The sequence below is a fragment of the Branchiostoma lanceolatum genome, chromosome 13 (genome assembly GCF_035083965.1).
Source record: "Branchiostoma lanceolatum isolate klBraLanc5 chromosome 13, klBraLanc5.hap2, whole genome shotgun sequence".
NCBI classification, from domain to species: domain Eukaryota; kingdom Metazoa; phylum Chordata; class Leptocardii; order Amphioxiformes; family Branchiostomatidae; genus Branchiostoma; species Branchiostoma lanceolatum.
In genome coordinates this window covers 16668278-16687548 of record NC_089734.1, presented here as the reverse complement: position 1 = coordinate 16687548, position 19271 = coordinate 16668278, and the positions used below count along the sequence as shown (strand labels likewise).

Sequence of the window (19271 nt, the reverse complement as noted above, 5' to 3'; positions counted from 1 at the left end):
TCTCTCGAGCTATGCCACCAACAAACAAACCGACAAACACAAAATATCAACTGCAGCATCGAAGGAACCCCCCCCCCCAGCAGACCCATCTTCGAACTTGACCTTCATCTACCCAGCAGTTACTTATCTACCAAAAATGTCCAACATCCGTCCATGGCATCAAGGGTTATATTGCCAACACCATCACTCCACAAATCCCGACCAAAAATGCAAAAATATACCCTTCTGCCTACGGCGAAGGCAAAAATAAAGTTTTAACATCCAAGACAAAATTCAATTCTACGATTAGAATTAAGAAAGAAAAAGAGGAAAAGTTGGAAAGTACACACGAATGATCAAAACATCATGTCCCCTGCAGTATACCATGATCCGATTGAAAGTTTGATTCTATTATGATAAGGATATAATTTTATCTATAGTGTTAAAACCATATGCAGGACCCACATACAGGTCCTGTATATAAAGAGATCCAATATATAGGTCACGTAGGACAAGGGCTAAGGGGGCTGTATTGATCAGAAAATATACTTCAGTCACTCTTCACCACATCAAGTGATGAAGGGGGTGTAAGGGAGTTACGTTTTGTACTTCACACTGCAGCAGCGACACCTAGCTGCAGTGCGGAGTTGATGCTGTCAGTATTTCCCCAAGGAAAGTGATAGACGTTCCAACGAAACGTCAGCTAGGTAAAAACACTTGGTAGTGTTAATCAACAACTAAACTTTGCTATCCGGGAAAATAAATGTAATTGCTTCACAAACCTTTTCGTTCTGTGACTCCTAAAAGAACCGCCATGACAGCAAGTACACAGCACGCGCAGACACTTCCACCGGCCACAAGGTAACCTGTTCTCTGGACATAAAGGAAAGAAAACATCCGCTAGTTTTTCAATGTTGGTTCCGCGATCCGATGAGCATATTATCAGACTAACACAGAGATCATGTACCATTCAGAATACGCCGTGGCTTTGGCTTTTATGTTCCTTTCAATAGTGAAACAACTTACTTTACTTCACTTTGGTCGAGCTCTCGCTCAAACCAAGCTTGAAAACTTCCTCCATTCCACTCTATCCTCCATCATGAGGGCCTGGATTTCCTTCACTTCAGTAAGGTTAGTGTCAGCTCTTAGTGTGTCGATAAAGGTGCCTTTTGGTCTTCCACGGCTTCTTTTCCCTTTTGTGGGCTCCCATAGCACTAGTCTGGAGGCTATTATTTCAGGATGTCTGATGCAATGGGCAGACAATTTCAATCTTCTTGCTTTTATTTTCTCTGAAACTGGTGGCAGGTCTTGATACAGTTGCTCGTTGGTGAGTTTTTGCTCCCAAGAGATATTAAGGCACATTCGGAGCATTCGCGTATAGGTTCCATTTAACCTTTCTGTTGAAGATTTGGTGAGTGTCCATGTTTCACTCACATATAGCAAAATAGACTCCACAGTGGCGATAAAAAGTTTCAATTTTATTTTCCGCGAAAGGCCTGATTTCCAGATTTTCCGTAGCTTATGGCAACTACTCCAGGCAAGAGCTTTCCTTACATCTATGTCTTTTTCAGAACTTTCCATATTTGAGCCCAGGTATTTGAAGTTCGTTACCTCCTCGACTAAGTCACCTGACCTGGTTTTGATCATGATGGGAGCAGACTGATTATATGCCATCAGCTTGGTCTTTTTTTGCGCTAAGATGTAGTCCAACTTTTGCAGATTCATTTTCCATCCGCAGGAGCAATTCTTGTGCTCGTTTGATCTCTTCTGCTAGCAAAGCAATATCGTCTGCGAAGTCTAGATCATTGACTACAACAGGGGGATGGCGACTACTTTTCCTGCTTTCAAGTTCAAAGCCAAACTCAGACTCTCTGTCCCCAAGTGTTTGACGCATGATGTAGTCAAGGACAATCACAAAAAGGTAAGGTGCAAGGGTATCTCCCTGTAAAACTTCCGCTGTAATATTGAACATATCAGTTTCACCATCTGGAGACAGCACTTTTGCTCGGGTGTTCTCATACAGTTTGTTGATGACCTCTACAAGCTTCACGGGGATTCCATAGGCCTTAAGGATGTTAATCATTTTCCCCTATGTATGCTATCGAAGGCCTTACTAAAATCGATGAATATAATAATCGCTTGCAGGTTTTTACTCTGTACACCTTCGATCAGTCTCCGAAGTGCAAGGATTTGGGAGGTTGTTGAACGACCCGGGCGAAACCCAGCTGGACCTGTTCATCTCTCAGTTTTAACCTAGCAGTAACAACTCTGTGATCTGAGCCTATGCTACTGAATGTGCTGTATGCTTCACAGTTTTCTAAAAAAGTTTGTCCACTTTTTGTTCACCATGATGAAGTCAACTTGAGTTTTGGCTCCACTCATATAAGAGATGTAGGTCCACAGTTTACAAGGTTTCTTTTGGAACTTAGTGTTGGCAACAATAAGACCAACTTCATTCACTAAATCACCAACTAATCCCCCATTTCTGTTTGTGCTCTGGTGATATGTAAATGGTGCCATTTCCTTTCCAAGATGTGCATTAAAGTCCCCAATTACCAATAATACATTAGTGAAACAAGAGGCTTCTAAAAAAGCTGTCCATGCGACCTCATCGTGATGGGGATGAAACGTTTGAAGCATAGTTTGTAAAATTAACTGGATTGCTGTAAGACCCCAGCTTAAGTGCAGTGTTAAGTTTTATTGATTAAGTTTTGTGAGTTTTGGTATAAAATAAACGGTTTTCGAAGTCAGCTTCAAGAAGGTTTTTTTTTAAAAGCTGACTGTGGCGCATTTGGAAGAAATGAAATGAAAGTTTCTGCATAAAATATGCAAATGAGGTATCATTAGCATAATGTATGTGGTGCATTCACCTTTACTAAAGGCAACTGCAAATCAAATACCACATTGATAGCGTTTATCGTAAGGGAAATACAATTCCCTGCATAAATTATGCAAAAGAAGAGGAAAAACAATATATATTTCCTCCTTATATAAAAAGTAAAAGTAAAAAATAAACAGAAAAAGAAAAGGAAAATGGTATGACGTACTCGGGTTCGAACCGGGGATCTTCCAGTCCCCTTCAAGTCAACATACTCTACGTGCTACCAAGTGAGCTGCTGGAATATGATTATCCTGCCTTGATTTTTAAAGATATCTAGGGTTTAAATCTTACTACACGGCACAATATTTTGGTCACCTTTTTGTCCATTTTCTTAACAAAATCAGTTCCTTTCTTGTGTAATTTTGTGGTAATATATGTAATATGGCCATTTATAGGGATCTGACTGGGCATACAAGCACGGATGCCGGCGGAAATGTCCAAATATATGCATGTGGAACGGCTTTTCGATAGTAAACTACCATACCATGCTCCTGCTGCATAACAGTCATGCATTGCGACATATCCCAGTGTTGTACAAGCGAGACATTTTTAACGATTCATGTCCATTACAAAACATAAACTTTAAAAAGGGAACCTTTATATTGTTTTACCACATCGTTTGCTCTGTTAAATATTAAATTACACTGTATCATTTTGTACCTTCAGCCCACAGAAGGAATTGTACATGCCGGGCTGGCGTGTCTGGCAAGTATAAATGTCCAAGGATGCGCCAGGGCAATTTAATATCGGCCATTATGCCATGCGTGTCGAATTGCAAAAATGTGTTTGTGACAGGATATGCAGGTACTAGGATGAATCATTAAACCCATTTAAATGAAATACTATAATGGATTACTCAGCATTTACGCCTGCCAATCAGGGATTAGTCTTGCTCAAGTGTTTTTTTTTTTACATAACTTGGAAAGTTTTCACTAAGTTTGGTAGTCCTAGCCATTATTAAATACGATGCCAAATTTGGCGCGGGCACATTTATCCCCCCTCCCTCCGTCTGGATAGGGTTAAAGAACTTTGACGTTCAATTCTTATCCGACCTGATGGACCTATTAATGGATCGATGATACATACCAAAGATAGTCTTTTTTCATATCTTTGTTATTACCGCAATTATTGTCATTTTTTATTATTGTTTTCATTGTCATTTCTTGAATATATTATGATATTTGTGATTGTGATACCATGCCCTATTATTGTGATATTAGTGATGATTCTTTATTTGTTTTTAAATGCACTCTGGGAGGTGCTGGCCTTGTCAAGGATGTATCAATCCTGTTGCCAACACCTCCCAGATTTCATTCTTTGAAGTTATTGAATAGATACCTGTGGGTTATTTTGTTAGCTAACAACATAGATAACAAATACAGACAAGATGGCGACGCACTCAAGTTAATACAACTTATATTAACACGCCATCGGACAAGAAAGGAATATAATTTAAACAGTCATACACTTATATACACAAAAGTTTACATTCAGGTAAATAAAAGTATTCAATACATAGATAGTAGGTTTCGCTTCCCTGTAAGCGCAAATCCCCCCTATCTAGATGTAACTGATAGGACACAAGACACAAATACCTGTGTTTGTAGAATGACAATGTCCGTCTCAACATCGCTGCTGTTACTAACAGTGATATTAGCACAAGATGACGACGACACGGCACCTCCGAACGCCCCAACGATAAGTCCCTGCATTCCCATGCCCAGGACCAACCCGGTACTTTCAAATACGATTCCTGTAAATTTAGTAAAAAAACGTTATTTGTGTCTCTCTTTTGCAGTTTTATAAGCAGCTCAAAATGTCGTGTTTAATATCGTAATGAGAAATAAACTGTTTACTCAAAAAATTTCACTCACCGGAATTTTCGACCGAATCACAGCTATTTGACCCAAGGGCTGTAGACATGTGATTACGCACGTGTGACGTCACCACTGGGTGAAAGGTTGTCGGACGTTGGTACCGCCCCCGTTGTGATTGGCTTATTTCGCATTATGTATTTTACCAACTCATATTAACTTTCATACTTATCTGATCAATATCGATTTTACCCGACCAACGCCCAGTTATTGCAATATGCTAAAATTGCACATGCACACCAATCTTAGATTCTTACAATAACTTATGTAGGCCAGGGGAAATCTTTACTAGCCACCTTGAGGACATAATCTGTAGCAGTTTAGTCAGTACTTACTGTATCCTACTGCAGAGTCCCTCTCCCTACTGTCATCAGCCATGTACATGATGAGTGTTCGGAGACCCAGCGCAACTGCCTGGTTGTAAAGAAAGATAAGGAATAGTATTAACGTTTTAAACCAATTTTTCACTGAGGCGGCGACCATTGGGCAATAACTAAGTTATTTAGAATTGGTCAGATAGGTCAGCGGTCGCACAATGAGCTCTCAATGCACTCGCCATGGTCCCAAATATGGTTGCTCATTAGAGGTCTCCAGAAGATCTACTGTAGATCTTGTTGAATTTGTTGACTATGAATTTCCTGGGTCAACGATGGCCTGGAATCCAGACCTATTATAGCTCCCGAGTCTCTCTCCGCAAGAGAGACTCGGGAGCTATAATAGGTTTGGATTCCAGGCTAGGTCAACGATGGCGAAATGATCGCTTTCATTCAAACAAATAAACAATACTTAATCATTGAACAGTAACCGACAATGCCAGGATAAGCTTATCAATATTGCGTGACCGTCACATGTGGCCGTTATTTAACCACGTCAATGTTTGGCTAGTTGATATCTTTTTTTTTATATTTTCGCCGTAGAAGTCTCGGAATAATGAAGAAAGAAGTCCTTTCTATGTGAATTTCACAAGCACAGTATCTACAGCTGATAGTCAATGCATGTGTTTTACGTTCCTTATGTTTGTTTCGGAGACACGAAAATGAATCAAGGACCAATCTAGAATAACGGATACAATTTAAATCTTGGGAACTGAATCTCATTACCGTGCCAGATAAAGCCTTCAGGGTGTAGATGGCGAGGTAGTACGCGAGTTTCCCGCCCGCTGTAGTGTCAGGAACCACCCACATCAGTAGGTATGTCGGGATGGCAATCACACTCCCGCCAAGAATCCTGTGGAGGCAACGACAACAAAATTTTCAAAGCGTTTTCACGTGTCGTCGTAGGGACACCAACATGGAGGTTGACAATGAGTACCTAGCTCTGACTGTGGAAGCCCTCTTGGGAGACGTATTGCTGACGTGTCAAATAATATCGAAATCTTGCAGCTTATCATGAAACTACAGGGGCCGATTTTGTTTGAAACTTTAAAAAAGAATAACTCAAGAAGGGGTTGATGGGTCGTCGTGATTTTTGGTAAAAAGAAATCTCAAGTGATGATTGACCTAATCAATTGCTAATTAATTCGTATTATCTAGTAATTTGTATAAATCGGTTCAATTATAGGACTATTCAAACAATTGTAATTGAGAAAGAGAAAGAGAGAAATACCAAGAGCCATAAATCATGCAAAGGCCAGCTACTTGTTGTATTTAGGAGTTAAGAGATTAGGTGACCATCGTGTGCAAATCATTTACATAATTTCCGAGGCTATGCTTGCATAGCCTTATTTGATCAGATAAGACTTATACTTTGAGCAACTTCTGTTATCAAAGTGGCAAAGATGACTGACTGATATGATTTATGCAAATGACGACCGAGGAGAAACATTTATAATACGTCAGTTGTAAAGGTTAACATGAATCATGATTTTGCGGAGGTTTGAGGTCTTGGGACTCTGGATGCAATATAAGTTTCGCTCAGTACGTCCCATGGTTTTAATTTGCCCCATTTGGTGTCCTTTCGTCCGACAAAGGGGCTGACGACTGGGTTGGCTACGACGTCCACTGCTTTCGTCAGCGTCCCAAGTACCAGCAACATGCTGGGCGGGACCTATGAACAGTAAACAAGGGCATCAGCTTCTCCAACTTGCGTGGGACCAAACAGCATAGATAACGCAAAAAAATATTTACTCAAGCATCTAGATAAAATTTTGAATCAAGGACCGACATATTTAGGTACTAGATACTTCAAACTGTCAAAACACTTTAGAGACCCCCAGACCTACTATGGTCTGGTTATATATAGATAAGCTCTGATGTTTTCCCATATGCTACAAACAATGGTTAAGCCCCTTCTCAGACCGGCTTAGGTGTGCTTACCGGTCACAGTGCTGATTTGCATAGGGCCTTTTCCGACAAACAATATTTCCGACCGGTTTCAGATTACTGCCGCTCCGTAGGAGCGAAGTAGTTGAAGCAACCTCCAAATGATGGGGTACACATCTGTGGCAAGTGATTGTCGTGCCACTGCGTACAGGGGGCAGTGAAGAGAAACTTGAAAGCTATTGATGAACGGCTTTTAGATATTTACGATGTCAGGATCTGTCGACAACTCCTTATGTCGTTTACTAACCTGAGCCACCAACAGCATGAAGTAGTTGAAATAGAAATTCAGGATGCCGTTTGGTAGAACGAAGGCCAGCGATCCCAGTCCATAGAAAACCTTCTCTCGTATACTCAGCGGAGTTGGTACCCAAGCTTCGGTCGCCATTTTACTGTGAAAAATGTATATGTACACGGTAATCTATGTACAACATTATGTTTTCACTAATGAGTTGGCTTTTAGTTTTACTTTCCCCTTGCGGTCGGGCACAGCACAACATAGCATAGCCTAGACAGCACAACATAGCACAGCAGAAGACAGCACAGCATAGCACAGCACAGCATAGCATAGCACAACACATCAAAATATAGGACAGCATAATATAGCACAGCACAAGACAGCACAACAGATCACAGCACTACGTGACAACACAACATAGCACAGCACAACACTTCAAAACGTAGCATAGCACAACATAGCATAGCACTGCACAGCATAGCATAGCACAACATGGCACAACATAGCATAGCACAACATGGCACAGCACTGCACAGCATAGCATATAGCACAACATGGCGTAGCAAATATAGCACAACAAAGCACAGCGCATCGTAACATTTCAAAGACAATGCCATGTAAGAGCATCAAACAGCCTCCCCCCCCCCAAAAAAAACTATTTCAAATAGTACAAAACACAATTTCTTTTACAACATGGTTATTGAACGGCAGTGGGAACTGGTAGTCCTTAAATATTCTTTTGTCTCAACATAAGGTGTATCAAACTATGATGAATTCATTGTTTTATCAATCATCGTGACGACGCTGGTGGATCACCACCCCATCTTTTATTGTATGTCACCTAATGATTATATTGTTTGGCGTAAAGAGTAATTTCATGTAAAAGTATATAGCAACAAAAGATAACATATTTAGGATTAGCAATAGTGCAAAGACTTGAAAACCAAGATATACACACTGAAATGCAGTTGCTTACCTGGAGTACATAAGTGTGATTCTTCCTCGCGAAGGGCGTCAAATTGAGGACCTGTGCTTGGGGAGATCCACACCTTGACCTCGTTATCGACGTTAAAGAACCCACCACACTTATTGATAAAAGTAGATGTTCTCTTGGCGTAAATGTTTCACGAGCTTACCATCCTACCAGTCGTGTTGAAGTCACTTGAGTTAGACACTCCAAACCCTTCCCAATTAGCCCTGCGAATTGTAAGCTCCTCGCAATTCGGCCCCTGACTGCGAAGTAGTCGACCCACTCAATAACAACAACGATAATGTTAACAACAATATAACAGCGTTTTACATTGTTGACCGCGCAGCCTGGCAAATGTAACGTTACCTATTTCTGACTGCATTGATATAGGCTTGTCCGTTAAAAGACTTTGTATAGTGCTTGGCAACTACTGAACAAGTTTACGATACTGATAATCGGAGCTTCACTCCATATAAATGCAATAGTTTTCTCTACAGAGTGAGTGTACTAGTAACCATTGTGCCGCCGGATTTAGAATGCCATGACTAGAAGTCGAACGATATGTTGCTTCGAAATAGCTGTGATATGATCCTTTCAGACAACAATCGTTTAGTAAATATTTCGGTGAGTTGAAGACGACGGAGTTAAGCAGCGTTAAACGTTAGGCTTTACTTCGTCTGACAGATAAGTGCCACAAAGAAAAGGTATTCGTGGGGGTTGAATTTACTCTCCCAGCAGAGGTAAGATCTGGTGTATTTTCGACGTATTTTCGCGGTATTTCATTCGTTTTTCTACTATTCCGTTTTTAGGAGGGAGACCCAACTAAAAACGGAAAAGTAGAAAAACGTATTAAATAGCGCGAAAATACGTCGAAAATACACCGGATCTTACCTCTGCTTGGAGAGTAGGTTGAAATGCTTTTGTCTTTTATCGGTTAGACGTCTATACGTATGGTTGCTAAGGCAGTAAAACACAAGCTTTGCAGAGAGTTTCCTCTCGAAAGTGAACTGGGCCATGGGGACAAGTACTAGTTTTGTCCCGTGCCTGCTGTGTCTTGCAAAGTGGCAGGACTAGTAAATTGTTGCCTCACTATGAAAGTTGGTCCGAAAGGTGTTTTTTAATGCATTTGGATGGAACTCGAAAATTAGAGAAGGTCCACTTTGTTACATAAATTCAAAATGTGATTGGATTCGATATGGTGGAATTTGATGTGACAATGTTTAAGCTGAAACTCTTGTTGTTGATTTTTCACTAACTCTACCAGCAAAATTTACCCCGCAAAATGCATGAAATAGCGTTTCAGAGGGTCAAGCTTTCAACATTTTCAAGTTTAAGATTTGCAGCCATATTCTTGTCAAACAGAGATCATATCGATAATAAGTAAGATGGCCCTTTGTTTTGAATGGAACGTTTCTCTGTAAAGTACAATCATTCGTCAGTATAGCAATCCTAAAAATGAATATATTTTTCCAAACGTGCAGATGCTGTATGAAACTACAGTACCACTAAACAGTGTTACAAGACTTCTTAGTTTTAGACATCAAGTCAGCACAACAATTTCAAAACCTTATTTCGGTCGATCATATATTTCTGTGAATACTGCTGCAGTTTCATTGCATTACATATCATTGGAAAGCTTGTTTATTGCCCGTTACAATGGTATTTCGATTACTGTAATTGTACATTCAGGGTTCAAAGTATCAATGGAGAAATGATCGATCAAACTTAAGTTTCCAATTTTTTTTTGCGCTGTGTGCAGAAAGCAACTACACTGTGACTTGCGGAAAAAGCGCTCTTTAGGATATGGACAGCGTGCTAGCAATTCTCTCAAATTTTCACTTGATTTTTTTAAGTTATTTTGTCCACAGCAATTATTCTTGGCATGTAGCAGCGAAAAATATGTAAGAAGAGTTTGAATATTTTTGCCGAAGACAAAATTTGCGATTTTGCGTAAGTAGATTCGCATTGTACCCGGTGGAGTCAGCACCCAACGCCAGGACAGATACATACAAATATTCATCATTCAGATTAGTCAATGTAGTGGTTTACGTACCGGTCTCAAATGCTGCTGTTCTGGAGCACCGAAGCCGTACGGTACAACCATGCACTGTACAGGATGTTGCTGAAACACCTGGTGCTGCTGGACTGGCTAGAAGACAGGTGTCGGGGCTGAGGCGGCTGCTGCTCCTCCCCTGTGATGTAGCGCATGGCCACAGCGTACGTCACCTTTTGATACGCCCTCCGCTTCTCTCGGGGGATCTCCTTGTGTAGACTGGAAAGCCACTGCGGCCAGGCGACCCGCTCGCATTCGCCACTAGCACTGGTGCCTGCAGCCTAGAAGAAGGAATATCAGGAGACCGTCGGTGTACATGCGGAGTTAAATGGCAAGAAAAGATCGATGCAGTTATGAAAATAAGCAAACACAGTCAGGGGGTCCACCAGAACCTCGGTCATACCCTTCTTCTTTTTCTTTAGTGGTGACCCACTGCCGCCATGGCCCCGGCGGTCCGAACTGCCGGTCACTGCACTGGTTCCAGGAATGGCTTCATCGTCAGCCTCGTCCGAACTGGACTGTGGCTGCGGAACCTAAAGAAGAGGGAATGGCAACAGTATTTTAAGGATATAATTAACTTCAAAGTATCAATGGAATGGATAATAAATCGACAGATGATACATGAGTCATTCCAGATGCATACCGATCCAAGTTGCCTGGAAGACGCCTTGCCACGGTAGTGTGCGTCCAGGAACTTGTACCGGTGCAGCTTGAAGTCTTGCAGGGGCGTCAGTTTTGTCTGACCCTGGCCTGACTTCCCAGCCACCTTTCGTTTCAGTTTGAAGTAGTTCGTCCTCATGGTTTGGAACCGAGTCATTATCCGTTTAGCTGTTAGTACACACAAGGGAAGTTTTTCTATCAATTAGTCAATCAATCAATCAATAAAAAATGGTTTATTATTCAACAGACATAGCAGCACTACTTATAGGCTGATTCATGAATTGCGCCTATTGTTACATCGTCATCATGCGTATCGTACATATCTTACGCAACTATTGCACTTATTATCTTCGCCGAGTACTAGTACTCGGGAAGATTATGTTTTCGGTTGAAAAATCTGTTGGGTGGGTCTGTATGTATGTCAGGAGCATAACTCAAGAAAACTTCAATGAATATTTATGATTTTTGGTAGGTGTGTAGTGGTTGTGCAAAGGAAGGTCAAGTTCGAAAATGGGACACCTGGCGTTTTTCAACAGTACTGCAGCGGACTTTGAATTTTTTGGTGTTTGTATGTAGGCAAAAAAAGTGACGGAAACGTTGATGGATCTTCATGATTTTTTGCAGGTGTGTAGATGTTGTAGAAACGGAGGTCAAGTTCAAAAATGGTTCCCCTGGCATTTTCCGTCGGTACTGCAGCGGGCTTTGTGTGTATGTGTATTTGTATGTCGCCAACATAACTCGAGAAGCTGTCGATGGTTCTGCATGATACTTAGTGGGTGGGTAAGGTTTACAGAAAGGAAGGTCAAGTTCGATAATGGGCCTTCTAGCAGGTATCTAAAGTATTGCAGCGGAGCTTCAAAGTTCGGGGTGAAATTTTCTGGAAGCGCCAGGTTCATAATTTTTTTATAGTGGATGGGTCTTAGGGCAGGGAACAAGTGGTGTATGTTTGGGCCTCTTGACGACTTGTTTTGAGCTGCAGTGGGCCTTTATGTATGGAACTTTGGAGGAGGATAACTCATGCAGGGTTTGGTGTATCTTTATTGCTTTTGGTACGCAGGTACCATAGGTGATGATTAACATAATGAAATGTATAGTATGCAAATTGGGACTTCATTTACATAATTAAAGAGAGTAATGTATAATCCCATTGAAAGCTGTTACTCGACCTAAATTCACGGACACTTGGAGGATTGCCTGGCTTGGGCTTTAGGTCACCCAGCTGTGTGCCAGCTGTGCACCCTTCATTTGGTAATAACTCAAGAAGGGGTCAATGGATCATCATGACTTTTGGTTTGTTGATAGCTTAAGTTATAATTTGATTTAGATAGATGGTAATTATGCATATGGGAGCCAATATGCATAATTGATGAGGAAACACCATAATTCCATAGTGATCAATGGCAGGATTTCGATACTTGTAGCATCTGAAAGTTCATTAAACTTGTTACATATATCAGCACACTCTACACATATACTAGTCCTGTACCACCAAATGATTTTAACACTATCTAGACTGGACTCATTCTCCCCCCCCCCCCCAGCATAACTTCCAAATGGTATGGTGCATGATCAAATTTGCAGTGGGTGATAAGCATGTAAATATTAATCACTCTCCATAATAAGCCTTGATTATTTGGCGAAGATAAAGTGTTCGTGGAACTCTAGTTACTTAATCAATAGTATTGGGTTTTAAAAGTTCTGCTACATTTAAAATCCGCGTCTTTCAAATGCATTGCTTCATATTCAAAACAGTGAAAATGCTTCAAGACAGGACATTCAGAATTTGCATGTGAAGTTCAGTTTATTTAGTCATAAACTTATTTGTCAGTCCAATTGATGAAGTTACGTCCTTTAACCAACACTCCTTCTTGGCCTTGTTTTTGTAGTCAGGAGTGGTAAGATCATGGAAAGCCGGGTGGCTTTCTACGAAAGACGCGATCTGTTCATCTTGGTCTTCCGTTACGGTCGACTTCGGTGTTCTGGTTGTGTCATCCTCCCTCCCTCTGCTTCACTCTTGTCACTTTCAGCAGATTCTATGGCGTCTTCACGCGGCCTTTGTTGCTCCGTCTGCCTGGCCCTTGTCGATATGGGCAACGGTTGTTTCCCCTTCTCTTACTCCCCCGTCTTCTTTCCGTTAGGCATGATGAACGTTCACGGAACCTCACAACACATGTACTACAAAGCTCACGCCTTTGTCTACACCTGACCTGTGACGTGAACATTTGACGTCTTTCGAAGTAGACATTTAGTCTAGGCTTCTGGTCTGTGCGAAACAAATTTGTCCCGGTGGACTGACGGCAAGCGGGGGGGGGGGGTTACCTCTCGGTGTTCTCACGATGAGGTCACGGCGTTATTTTGTCCGCGGGGCCCGGGTAGAATTTAATTCAGAACTAAATTTTTGTCGGGTCCCCGCCGGGCCCAGATATAGCCCGGTAGCCGCAGGGTGCCCCGCGGGGCCACGTAGGGGTCACGCCCGAAAGTGCCAAAAACGGCCCGGGAACTACCCGGCAGGGCCCCTTTTTTTCCATTGTGACCTAAGCATAAGTACAGCTCGAACCAGGATGCCCTTCCCCGGATTCGAACCGGGGTCTCCCAGCTACAATACAACATTTGAACACTCTTCCACCAGCTTGATTTGTAACCTTATCTTCATCTTTCCGTTCGATATGTAAACCCCTGTTGTTAGTTCCTGTTCTACTCTTTGCCATGCGGCGTCCGATTCCCGTGTGCCACCTGTACTTCCGGTGGAAGCAGCATACAGCAAAACGTTTCGAGTGCTGCGTACTTGGCCCTCGGGCGTGTGGACAGCGTCGCGCGCCTGTTGCGCCGCCATGCGGAAGGAGTCCGCCCTACACGTGATGGGCCACAAGCCAACAGATTCCAGTCGTGCCATATTGACAAACGCCTTTGCAATCAAAGAGAGACTGAGTGCCAGCTCATTTCTGGCCAAGGCGATATCCTGTAGCTTCTGCAGGTGAACCAGCCTTTTGGCCATGGCTCTCCCTCCAACGTTTGTTATTCACGGGGTATAACGTACGTCACGGGATGGCCAGACGCATTCGGTGGTCGCAGAGATCTATCAGCCGCAACGCGCAGACACATTCGACGCGCCGCGGAAAAATCAGCCTTCCGCGCGGACCTATCAGCCGCAACGCGCAGACAAATTCGACGCCGCGCGGACCTATCAGCCCTTCGCGAGGAAAACTCAGCCGTGGGACAGCGCCATCAGGTGTCTCACTACTGCCTTCAGAGAGCGCTGGAAAGGCCGCGCCAAGGTAGGTCCTCCACAATTTCCTTCTCTAGCGTCATATAGAGACATCGACTAGTAATCTAACTAGGCCTATCAGGTGCCAGACTATCTTAGGGTCATCCGGAGCCAGAAATAATCGGCAGGTCTTCAAATTAAGTCGAGTTATAGGGAGAACAGTTCTCAATCGGTGACACACCACATCGAAGTTGTCAAGGTAAACAGTGGCTAATGCCGTATTTTGGGCCATTAGAAGCAAAGACATCGGCGGTTTTGACGTCTTTTAGTGTGATTGGGTGTCCAGAACAACGTAACATACTCTGGAATTGATATATTATGCCCACAGAGCGAAAATATGTGGTAGAAGTGATACCGCTATATATCGCACCCCCTCCCCATTTTCTAGTAAAGTTACGGCCAATATCATATACATGTAGTAGTATAGTAAGCATTAACAGGCAATTGTGTTTTTGTCGCCTCGATTGATTTTGGCGATATGCGGGGAATACCTTCTGTCACTTTAAGGGATTATCCCCATCTAGATGATTCAACGAACATCTCATACGTTTCTCGCAAGATTGTTTACTATATTGTTACTACTATTACCCAGGTATAATGTGTCACTGCAAGTAATCAACCCTGACATTTTTCAGAAATGACTCGTCGACTCAGGTTGACACTACATCCGCGGAAAAGGTGTAGAAACAAAACAACGGGCACCTGGAGAGCAAACACGCGAAGTTGACGATGTATGGGTAACAGAAGATAACATTGGCATTGGTGACAGCACTGCAGCAAGTCCCAGGCAGAAAGAGACACAACTCTCCTGGTCAACTCCTACTCGAGCTAGCGTCAACGACACTTTTTCTGGACTGTAGGCTTCTCTCCCTTTTTACGAAAGGCACTATAAGCAACGGAAATCATACAATGTACAACTGGAATATTCAAATAACTCCATATTTGCCGTAGAAATCTATATTCATAGAGATATGTATTGAGTAGATATTCATCAATTTTGGTACTATGCAGTAAGTTTGAAATAGCGCATGATATTGGATGAAGACTATACTTTGTCAGGTTGTTATATTTACAGATGTAAGTAATGGGCCATCTCAGCGTTGCATAATTGTACTGACCATCCGTATTTCCTGAAATGTTAATCCAAAAATGACACACAAAATATAGTTATATATAACTAGATTTATTCTGGTTGTTTACAAAATATATATTTGCTGAATTGCAATACCATGTTCTTGATCTTGGTATACATCACTTGGCAAATGACTATGTTGTAACAACAAATATAATTATATGAACCAGAATTACTGCATGATTACACACAAGTTCTTCCTTTTTATGAAACCTGTGTTCACACTTGTAGCACTGACAAACGTCTTTACTTTGGGATTGTCATGGGTTCTGTGATAATGTTTTAGGACTTCTTATATTATGACTTAAAGGACTTTCCACATTTGTCACAAAAATCCCAATCTGAGTGCACTATCATGTGCTTCTTCACTTGAACTCTTTCTGACAAGCTGGGCACTCCTTGGATGATTCAACTAAGTGATCCTGAAAGTCTCTAGCATAAATAAAGTATTTATTGCACAACCCACACTAAATTGCTGGTCCTTTATCAGCCCCATGGCAGCGACGCTTGTGTTCAGCTACTGAACCGCTGTTCGTTTAGCACTTGCCATGTGTACACAGACTGTACTGTAGTCCTGCGTGTGGGGGAGGAGACATCCTTTTCTACATCTTCAGCTGGCAAAACCACACCAGGTAGGTCATCGGACTCGTTGGACTCTTCCAAAGACACTGAACCCTCACTGGATCCACTGGTGCTGGTGTTTGAACAGGATCCACTTGTGCTGTTAATTGAAGACCAGGTATCCTGTCCCTCCCCAAGGCATGGCTTGTCAGGTGGTTCTTCATCTCCCTCCTGAAGGCTAGACTTGTAGGGTGGAACAGGTGGTTTTACATTTGTGGTCACATGCACAAACCTGTCCTACTCATCAAACTCCATGGCTGAAATGCAAATTCCAAAAATGAATGCCTTTGTCTGGATAAACATTGATGACTATGCATCTTCATTGAAATGACCACAACAGTATCGCTTCTTGTGGCTTTAATACTGCTATAAGAGCTAACATCGTTCTAGTACTTCTACACGTGGTGGCTCGTACTGAAGGATGGGGGAGGGGGGCGTTATATAGCGGTATCACTTCTACCACATATTTTCGCTCTGTGGGCATAATATATCAATTCCAGAGTATGTTACGTTGTTCTGGACACCCAATCACACTAAAAAACGTCAAAACCGCCGATGCCTTTGCTTCTAATGGCCCAAAATACGGCATTAGCCACTGTTTACCTTGATAACTTCGATGTGGTGTGTCACCGATTGAGAACTGTTCTCCCTATAACTCGACTTAATTTGAAGACCTGCCGATTATTTCTGGCTCCGGATGACCCTAAGATAGTCTGGCACCTGATAGGCCTAGTTAGATTACTAGTCGATGTCTCTATATGACGCTAGAGAAGGAAATTGTGGAGGACCTACCTTGGCGCGGCCTTTCCAGCGCTCTCTGAAGGCAGTAGTGAGACACCTGATGGCGCTGTCCCACGGCTGAGTTTTCCTCGCGAAGGGCTGATAGGTCCGCGCGGCGTCGAAGTTGTCTGCGCGTTGCGGCTGATAGGTCCGCGCGGAAGGCTGATTTTTCCGCGGCGCGTCGAATGTGTCTGCGCGTTGCCGCTGATAGATCTCTGCGACCACCGAATGTGTCTGGCCATCCCGTGACGTACGTTATACCCCGTGTTATTGAGTTTTTCGTGACATCAAAGGTCCTGAGATCTTTCAGGTGAGGAAATTCCTCTGAAATCGCTTCCACCCCGTCATCGCCAATCTTGTTATTCCTAAGTGCTAAAAAGGTCAGAGTATGCAGCAGGTGAAACTGTCCAGCCATTGACGTCGCCGCTTTAGCAGAAAGTCCGCAGTTTCCGAGCAAAAGGCTCTTCAGTCCTCTCAGATATGGGAAAAGTTTGGCCAGAGCTACAACATCGTTGTCGGACAGAGTGATTCCAGACAACGATACTGATGTGTAGCGACGGTAGTCGCTGTTCTGAATGATTTCCGTCGTGTTTGGCAGGGCCTCCAATGCGTCCAGCGTCGAAGAGAAGACCTCTCTGTATGTGGTGAAGCCGTGTGACTCCATGTACTCACTTGACGTTCCGTAAATCATGCAGTAGATTACAGTATCCGTCAAGGTTTTCGGGAGGACAGTTCTATGTTCCCAATACCGGCACACCCAGTGCCAGAAGAACCGGTCTTCCAGCAGGGCCATCACAACCTTATTGTCGGGATAGCGTTTTTCCAAACCCATGCCGGCATCACTGTCCTGTTGGAAATACTCTCGCATGTAGAGTGTCCACTCAGTCCAATGATCTGCAAATGGTTGATGAAGAATTAGTTGATGAACTTTCTCCACGGTACTAATGACTAGTTCCACTTCCTACTGCTAGGGGGCGCTGCAGTTGGGAGAATGCAGTCCCAAACGTGACTAAGCCTGTACCCCCCCCCCCTCATCAATTTAGAATTTGTCAGTACTAAAACGTAGTTCAGGGACTACCAAAGCGTTGGCAAGTAATTGTTATTGGTTGTGCAAGGCCACGGTAACATAATGATATGGAAGACATCAATTTCGGTCCCTTTCCAAAAAGAATTGCGACCATGCTGTAAATCGTACATTTAAGGAGCAAAAAGAGAAAATATATGCCGTCATCAGCAAGTCTAGATTCTAGCTGCCAATTCAAATAAAACAGCCAATAAGAGAGCGCGATTGGTTCACGGGGTCATCAGTATGCGTTGCTAAGGGACGTGGCTTCAGAAACGGTATATTTACCTGTTGTCTTCGAAGTGGCCGGTGACGTCACAAACAGGTGTGCAGACGATGTTGTGGAGGCGGCCGGTGACGCCACAGAAAGCTGTGCAGACGATGTTGTGGACGTGGTTTGAAGTCTTGTCAGGTCCGGCTGGAAACAAGAGAAACATATGCATTTTTAGAGGCGCATGTACTAGCATTGCCGATGCAATTCCACGGCATGGAGACCAAGTAGAAATGAAAATATAGTAAATTTTGAGTAATTTACATAACAAGCATATCAATGGTGTATGATAACAAAAATCTTCGTCATAAAAAGTGGTGTGACTTTTTGTTACGGTGTCCTATATGACAAGAGCCTTGAACATACCACGGTGCTTTCATTCGGGTGGTTGAAGATTGCGGCCACCACAGCTGCAGCAATAATGACAATGATGACACCAACACAGACAGCCAACACGCACCCCGTACGGGACCTGACGAGCTCACGGCAGTTCTGACTGCACCTCGGGTCCTCACTACCTTCTGTAAAACAACACAAAAGCCGCCATGTAAGAGATGAGAAGAGTACGCCAAAAATAGTTACTCAAGCAACTGGATAAAATTTTGAAACAGCCAGACGTCACTGACGAAAGACAGCGGATGCTGTCTGAAACGTCTGACTATTTCAAAATTTTATCCAGTTGCTTGAGTAACTATTTTTGGCGTATCTTACTACCTTGATGTCTAACCTTCATTAACGAAGAGATGTAGTGTGGCACGTGTTTTACCGAGGTTCTCGTCAGATTGGTGTTGCAGTATCTTTGCTGTGTGATATCAATATATGACCAACTGACGCTGTAGACCACCATTGAAAATGCTCGAAAACGTTGTATTCTTAATAGGCCCAAGCCCTCTAAGATCGTTATCTTACGACCCATATCCAAAAACCTCTGAATATTCTTCTTTAGCTGCTGAATATGCTTAATACAAAAAGTTTCGATAGCCTATAGCTAGTGGTTAGCTGGGGAACACAGGATAGAAAGGTCACGGGTTCAATTTCAATGGGTACCTGACTTCGGTTGGGGAGGATCGAAGGATAGGAATTGGTTCTACTTTTCAATATAATTTCAATTTAAATCAATAACATGCCTCGGCTTCTAAAGGTTATAAGAGTATCTATACAATTTG

General features: G+C 42.7%; 1 protein-coding gene and 1 long non-coding RNA gene across 2 annotated transcripts in view; one reads left to right on the top strand and one right to left on the bottom strand.

Moving 5' to 3' along the window:
• The window catches only part of LOC136447520 (uncharacterized), a 268540-nt gene that overhangs the window by 59130 nt on the left and 190139 nt on the right, over positions 1-19271 (bottom strand). The window lies entirely within an intron of this gene.
• Positions 13996-16293, top strand: LOC136447536 (uncharacterized). Its single transcript, XR_010757738.1, has 2 exons — positions 13996-14248; positions 14874-16293. It is a non-coding gene; the product is annotated as an uncharacterized lncRNA (long non-coding RNA).